This window comes from Sinocyclocheilus anshuiensis, unplaced genomic scaffold (genome assembly GCF_001515605.1).
Source record: "Sinocyclocheilus anshuiensis isolate Anshui unplaced genomic scaffold, SAMN03320099.WGS_v1.1 scaffold889, whole genome shotgun sequence".
Lineage (NCBI taxonomy): Eukaryota > Metazoa > Chordata > Actinopteri > Cypriniformes > Cyprinidae > Sinocyclocheilus > Sinocyclocheilus anshuiensis.
In genome coordinates, this window is record NW_015554115.1 from 36,505 (window position 1) to 44,669 (window position 8,165).

An 8,165-nucleotide genomic window follows, 5' to 3' on the forward strand; every position below is an offset into this window, starting at 1 on the left:
GAAACTAAGGTCTGTCTCCAGAATCACACCAAGATTCCTGACTTGATTTTTAGTTGTTTGACCCCTAGAGTCAAGGTATGCATTCACCTTGAGAACTTCATCTTTGTTTCCAAATGCAATGACTTGGTAACAGTTCCTGAAAAATACATGAAATCGGTTCTGGAGCAATCCAGAAAAGTAATGGGTTGAAAGTCACATGTCTCATGAGTTTCTATTTCAAATCTGAAGAAAATACCATGAAAAATTAGATTCCTGCAACAATTTTTCTGAGACTATGTCTACTCCCACCCCCTGTTTCAGAAAAAATATTTACCAAATGTATTGAAGGGTTCTACAAAATATTTTAGTCATTAAACATACCACTGCACAGTTTTTCAATTATGAAATGCAGCATTCACACTGATCATACAGTCAGTAATCACATGCTGATGTGCGGTCATACAAATGGTAATTAATTATACAGATGGCTCGCCATATAGTCAATAATCACTCTATTCATATAGACCACATTCACACTGATAGCTGTCATACACACAGTAATCACATGCTGATGTGCGGTCATACAGATGGTAATCATGATACAGCCACATTCCCCACAAAACACACACACATATATGAAAAATGTTGAAGAAAAAAAAAAAGAATTATTTGTGCAAAAAGCCGATCGCTAAGTTACACCCCCATCAGAGGTCATGAGCCGTCACGAGAGAGCGCCAGAATTCAAATTAACAATATTCCGCGTATCTTTGACTTTTTTTTTTTAGTGGATGGTTTCATTCTGTTTGTGACACTGTATGCTACAAAACCATGTTGCTTTTTACTACCAGTTTTTTGAGCGTAAGTTCTTCCATAACGGATACAAACAGTAACTGTCCCCAAATAAATGAGAAGTAAACAAAGGAATAACCATCCATATTACAACGTTATTGTTTCGTTGGACTAAAAGTGCTCTATGGGATGTTGTTCAGTGGACCCTTACCTTTCTAACTAAACCAGGATTTACAGCTGTGGATGCGTTTATGACTCGTTATTACAATGAATCTGGTTTGTACTGCGTTTTGATTATGCATGTTTTGATGTGTACTGCTTACACAAATTTAGCAAATACATTCTTTATAAGCTTTCCATTGAAAAACAGCGATCTATCGTCGATACTTGAGGCTTAGACCTTTAGAATGATATATAGTTTGTCAAGATTAATTATGTCCCTTTTCATTGAATCTATTCGTAAACATTGACACGTGCAAGCAAACAGCGTTCAGTGCGCCGGCGTCCAGGCACAGGTTAACTGGAGAGAGTTCTGGCACATCCAACTATTAATTTCATCAATGCATTGGCAGAGGGAGTCAATGGGGCTGTAGTCATTTGGAGATAAGGCTAGGTAAATCTGGGTGTCATCTGCATAGCTGTGATAGGCAATTTTGTTATTTCTTATTATTTGACTTAGTGGGAGCATATACAGGCTAAACAGGAGCGGTGCAAGAATTGAGCCTTGTAGGACTCCGCATGTCATGGACATCCACTTAGACTTATGCTCTCCTATACTCACATAATAACCTCTCCCTACTAAGTATGACCTGAACCATTTGATTACATCCCAGAAAGCCTGACCCAGTTTTCCAGTCTCTCTAGAAGTATGTTATGATCGACCGTGTCAAACACAGCACTGAGATCTAGTAGTACCAGCACTGATATTTTGCCAGAATCAGAATTTAAGCGAATATCATTTATTATCTTAATGAGCGCTGTCTCTGTGCTGTGATGCGGTCGGAAACCAGATTGAAAATTGTCCAGGTATCCATTGGAGTTTAAGTAGTTGTTCAGCTGATTAAAAACTACCTTTTCAATAATCTTGCATATAAAAAGGAAGATTTGATATTGGTCTATAGTTGCTCAATATAGTGTTATCAAGTGTAACTGCAATGGTCCAATATGTACTTTTTCATCATCTTTGTTTATTTTATTTTATTTTGTATGTATTTATTTATTTTTGTCCCATTGAGCCAGTGACAATTGCATCAACTGTCCTGGGTGTATTTTAGGGCAGTTCTTATTGTCAGGCCCTGGTCTGACCCTAGGTGGTGCTATAATAAGACCATAAATGATTTCCTTCATGTCTTCACAACTGTACAGTCGAGAATTGAAATTCTGTTCCATTTAAGTTTTGTCTAAGTGTTATGAAGATATAAGTCAATGAAATTTTGGAGAGGGGGTTGGCCAATTTGACCAGTTGCCCTTCAGGACATTCTGAGGTGAATTTGTGCAGTTTTGCTCAGTTGGGGCACTGCAATTTAAAAACCTGTCATAAGTTATCAAAACAATTTTGAATCTTTTTTTTTTTTTTTTAGCAAATATGGGCCAAAATATTGTTTGGTTTGGACCATAGTGACTTATTGGCCTATAACTATAACAACCCAGAAAGCATGGATTTCATTTCATGATTTCTTGTTGCGAGGGGGACTAACAGCAAATTCTATGTTCAGCCACTTATTTGTTATTGTGAATGACAGATGAAAGCTGCAGTTGTAATGTTGTTTATCTTAGCCATCTTAGGATAGGATAAGAAATCCTAACTTTCAAAGAAATGTCCGGACCTTTTACATCATTGTGAAATCATATTTTCTGATTTCCTTTATGAAGCGTGTTGTCTCTTTTGGAATTAGCATTTATTTTTGTAAGCTGTAAAGAACACTAACTTACAGTATCAGTGGAGATTCAAAACTGTTGACATTGTTGTAAACTCACATAAAAATTGGAAACATACATGGTAGTTGTGTCATCTAATTGTTCAAATGCATTATTCATTATCACACCCGTTGATTGTCACTTGCGGCTATATTCATGAAACTTGTTTTGTGTTTTACAATAGCTTTGTACAAGAATGATCATTTTTTGGGCATGTGTTTTTTAAATGTATATTTCATGATACTGGTTAGTTGTTTCCTTTTTTTTAACCTCATCTCTACAGCGGTATCAAAAATGTATAACCTTTTGATGACATATTAATGTTCCTCTAAATAAATAAATATTATGTAACAAAAAGCAGCAGTATTGAAGATTCTGTATTCAGCCCACCTGTCTTACCTTTATCTGCCCTTCCAGGCTCTGTGTAAAATAACACGCCAATCTGCGGGGGCCTTCCAGAGTGTGATTGACAAGGTGGGATTACCCAGCATCCTCAGTTGTCTGGTGTCAGGCATCAGCCGTGTCCAGCAACACATGCTCACTATGTTCGCTGCCATGTTGGCATCAGGAGCACATTCCCACAGACTGGTACAGGACCGGGTATGTACAGCATATAAAAACGGTTTCCAAATGGGATGTTTAATAAAATCATGTCTATTTTTCATGGTGGAATTAGATTTTCCAAAAATAGTTGCAAAAAAAAAAAACTTTTTAGAAGTAAACATCTACAGTATATAAACATTTTCAAATGAACTATACGTGTACAAGTATATTTATATTTGTAATCAGGATGCCGGTGTCCAGACCAAACATTCCCCAAAACGTTTATAGCAGGTTTTCTAAAGTTTTCATGTAAACCAAGTGTGTACAGTCTTAATAAATAATTCTATAATTTATCAGTCTTGGCAATGTTTAGGATGAGGTTTTGGGATTTGACGTGGCTGCATAATTCATAGTTATCAGAAATATACAAACATGTTTTTATATATTTAAATATTAATACAGTGGTGGTGTGAAAGAATCATGCACCTTAATGATTGATGTGTTTATTTTCTCTCATGTTCTTATTTTTTTGCATTCAAAAAACATTCACTCCCTTTGCTTTCACTTTTAATGAGAGTGTTAAAAATAGTTGAGAAGAATATCAGTAGGGAAACAGGTGCTGTAAGGACAAGTGTGCTGTGTTGCGTACAGTACAATTCAGTGGAACACAGCGATTTATAGCATGTGAAATCTTAGGTGAGATAGCAAAGATATGCAAGTGCTATAACAAGTCTCAGTTAGCTTAACGCAGTACACGTAGCAAGTTTTTTTTTTTTTAATTGTATAATAAATAAAAAGAAAACAAATAGAATACAAAAAGATTAGAAAAGCTAGTGTTAGGTTTTTTCTTTTTTTTTTTTTAAAGAAAACAAGCAGAAAATGAATAAGAGTGCAAGTCTAAAAGGGACACTTTTTTTTTTAAGAATATAATTAGAATGCTAGAGTTAGAGGGTCAAATAAAGATGGAAGAGATGTGTTTTTAGCAGATTCTTGAAGATGGTTAAGGACTCAGCTGCTCAGACCGAGTTGGGCAGGTCATTCCACCAGGAGGGAACATTTAATTTAAAAGTCCGTGAAAGTGATTTTTTGCCTCTTTGGGATGGCACAATAAAGCGATGTTCACTTGCAGAAAGCAAGCTTCTAGAGGGTACATAAGTCTGAAGTAATGAATCTAGGTAAAGGGGTGCAGAGCCAGTGGTGGTTTTGTAGGCAAACATTAATGCCTTGAATTTTATGCGAGCAGCTATTGGTAGCCAGTGCAAATTAATGAACAGAGGTGTGACATGCATTCTTTTCAGCTCGTTAAAGACTAATCTCGCATTCTGGATTAGTTGTAGAGGTTTCATAGAACTGGCTGGAAGACCTGCCAAGAGAGCATTGCAATAGTCCAGCCTGGATAGAACAAGAGCTTGAACAAGATAGTCCAGCCTGGACAGACCAAGAGCTTGAACAAGGAGTTGTGTTGCATGTTCCGAAAGAAAGGGCCTGATCTTCTTGATGTTGAATAAAGCAAATCTGCAGGATCGAGCAGTTTTAGCAAAGTGGTCTGAGAAATTTAGCTGATCATTAATCACGACTCTAAGTTTCTGGCTGTTTTTAAAGGAGTTATGGTTCATGCACCAAGCTGGATGGTGAAATTGTGATGAAGTGATGGGTTTGTTGAAACCACAAGCAGTTCTGTCTTGGCTAGGTTGAGTTGCAGACAGATCCAGCAAGATAAGTATTGAAGATTTGGAATCCGCTCTTGCCAGTCTCGGTTGAATGTCCACATCTGAAACCAGACTGGTTGCTGTCAAGGAGGTTGTTCTGTTTGAAAAAGGCAGAGACTTGGTTGAACACAGCTCATTCAAGTGTTTTTGCAATGTAAGGAAGAAGGGAAACTGGTCTGTAGTTCTCTAAAAGAGATGGGTTAAGGGTGGGTTTCTTAAGTAGAGACTTCTGCCTCAGAGAGTGGAGAGAAGGATGAAAACGAATGTATGTTTGCTGGTAAGATGTGCTTGACAGATTGTGGTGTGGAAAATTGTGCACTGATGGTTTTAATTTTATCAATGAAGAATGTGGCAAAGTCGTCAGCTGTTAGAATTGATGAAGGAGGGGGAGGAGGAGGACAAAGAAGAGAGGTAAATGTCTTAAAGAACATGCAAGAATTAGAGGAATTGTTCATTTTGTTATGATAGTATGTGCTTTTAGCAGTGGAGACATTAGCGGAGAACGAAGAGAGGAGTGATCGATACACATTAAGGTCAGTAGTATTTTTTGATTCGTGCCATACCCTTTCAGCAGCCCTGAGTTTAGAACGATGCTCGTGGAGAACATCAGATAGCCAAGGGGCAGAAGAGGTGGTACGAGCTAGCCTGGGAACTGTTTAAGAGGAGGAAGGGAATATGAAACCATAGCAGATAGCCGGGAGGGTGAGAATGAGCGTAGGTTACGTCGAAAAGTGACATGTGGAGGGGTATGTGTTGTGTCAGGAACCATGTTGAGGTTAAGAGTGAGGAGGAAGTGATCCGAGGTGTGTAGTGGAGTAACTAGTACATGATCAGTGGAGCAGTGTCGTGTGTAAATAAGATCCAGTTGGTTGCCTGATTTGTGAGTAGCTGTAGTTAACACACTTGAGATCAAAAGAGGCAAGCAGAGTGTGGAAGTCTGCAGCCTGAGGTTTATCTAGGTGGATGTTGAAGTCTCCAAGCAAGGTGTGCAGTGGAGTAACCAGTACATGATCAGTGGAGCAGTGTCGTGTGTAAATAAGATCCAGTTGGTTGCCTGATTTGTGAGTAGCTGTAGTTAACACTTGCTTGAGATCAAAAGAGGCAAGCAGAGTGTAGAAGTCTGCAGCCTGAGGTTTATCTAGGTGGATGATGAAGTCTTCAAGCATAACTAGGTGAGTACCATCCTCAGGAAAGGTTGAGAGTAGCACATCTAATTCATCCAAGAAGTTACCTTGTGGTTCTGGGGGTTGATAAACAACTACAAAATTTTAAAAGGGTGGGAAATAGTGACTGAATGTGATTCAAAGGAGCTGTTAATACCCAGAGAAGGTAAAGGAATACATTTCCAATTATTAGAGATAAGCTGAAGGAATTAATGAACTGATAAATTCCAATGTAAGTCACTTTAGATAAACGTGTTAGGCAAATGTGCACATTCAGTATATTTATTTCAAGAACTTTTCCAAATTATGGATGACACCAATCTTGATGATTGCACTATAATTGTTTTCAGGTGATGTATAATTGGTAATAAGGAAATATGTGATTTAAAGTGACATGCATCCAAGATGATTCCAATGGCGGTCGGCCAAAACACTGGTATCAACTCCAGCATCAATGTAACCCTACATAGGACAAGCGGTTTGGAAGATGGATGGATAATTACTACACAGCATCCTTCTGCCTTATTTGAGTTGTTTTATTTTCACTTTGGGTCCCACTTGTCGATCTCTGACATCATTAACCCTTTACAGCCAATCATTCCACACCCTAAGTATATACAGTACCAGCTTTCTTTGATTTCTCTGATTTTGTCAGATCTAGTAGTTACTGTTGATAGAGCTCTTGAGTGTTGGTGATTTCAACATTCAAATATGAAAATGACAGGATTAAGATTAGCATTTTGTCAACTCTATTAGGTTTAGACAGAACCGCCATAATCTTATGCTAGATTTAGTTTTGCTATATACTGTTGATAACATAGCAGTCCTTCCACAGAGTGATGGCATGTGGGATCACTACCTTGTCACTTATGCTGAGCCTAGCCAAGGTCACTCAGTCTACACGAGTTAATCCACTAATAATCTTCCTGATCACAAATGCTCTATGTCCAAAAGCTCCGAACTTGAAGTTAGGACAGAACTATGAATATAATCATCTCTAACACTCTAATGTTGCCCCCTTCCATTTAAAGTAAGTTCAAGAGAAAAGCCTGAGAAAATAACAAAAACAGTCCCAGTTTTAGTACTGACAAGGAACAAAACAGATATTGCCTCACATCACATCAGTAAGGACTTTCTTAATTCTTTAACGATCCAGCCATCCGCCATAGCGTTTCAGAAGATTTGAGCTATAATAGGCTGCTGAGAGGATGAACTGTACAATATATACATATGGACAATAGATCTCAAAGATGCTCACTCCTTAATCTTACAGTTCAATCGATGTATCATTTCTACTACAGACATTATATTTTGACTGTATAGCCCAGGGGTGTTTGGCCCTGTTCCTGAAGGGCAACCTTCCAGCAGAGTTTAGCTTCAACACCTGTTAAACCCACCCAAACCAGCAAATCAAGGTCTTCAGGATTATTAGAAAGTTCCAGGCAGAGGAATAGGCATTAGAATCTGCAGGAAAGTGAGTAGGACTGGTTTCTACTATGGTCTTTTTTCTCCATTATCCAACAAGTTCCTGGCCACGGTTGCCTTTGGCTTGCACACTAAGGGACTAAAGATATTATGTATATATATATATATATATATATATATATATAATGTCTTGTCTCTCAAATAAACACCTGTTAAACCCACCCAAACCAGCAAATCAAGGTCTTCAGGATTATTAGAAAGTTCCAGGCAGAGGAATAGGCATTAGAATCTGCAGGAAAGTGAGTAGGACTGGTTTCTACTATGGTCTTTTTTCTCCATTATCCAACAAGTTCCTGGCCACGGTTGCCTTTGGCTTGCACACTAAGGGACTAAAGATATTATGTATATATATATATATATATATATATATAAATAATGTCTTGACTCTCAAATAACTGCAGTTAAACTGCTAAGGGGTGCGTGATATGATAATATTATTAAAATCCTAGACCTCATTTATATGCATCATTTAACCATGGCAGTGACACACATCACACATTTTGAAAATACCTAAAATATCAAAATCAACTGCGGGCGGCAGATCCTTTTCCTATTTAGCTCCCAAACTCTGGAACAATTT

General features: G+C 37.9%; 1 long non-coding RNA gene across 1 annotated transcript in view; it reads left to right on the forward strand.

The window, feature by feature from the left end:
- The window catches only part of LOC107669785 (uncharacterized), an 11,499-nt gene extending 3,981 nt beyond the window's left edge, over positions 1-7,518 (forward strand). Inside the window, exons 2-3 of the long non-coding RNA XR_001632036.1 lie at positions 3,047-3,048; positions 7,507-7,518. This is a non-coding gene — a long non-coding RNA (uncharacterized LOC107669785). The remainder of the gene's footprint in view (positions 1-3,046; positions 3,049-7,506) is intronic.
- The last annotated feature ends 647 nt before the right edge of the window (positions 7,519-8,165 follow it).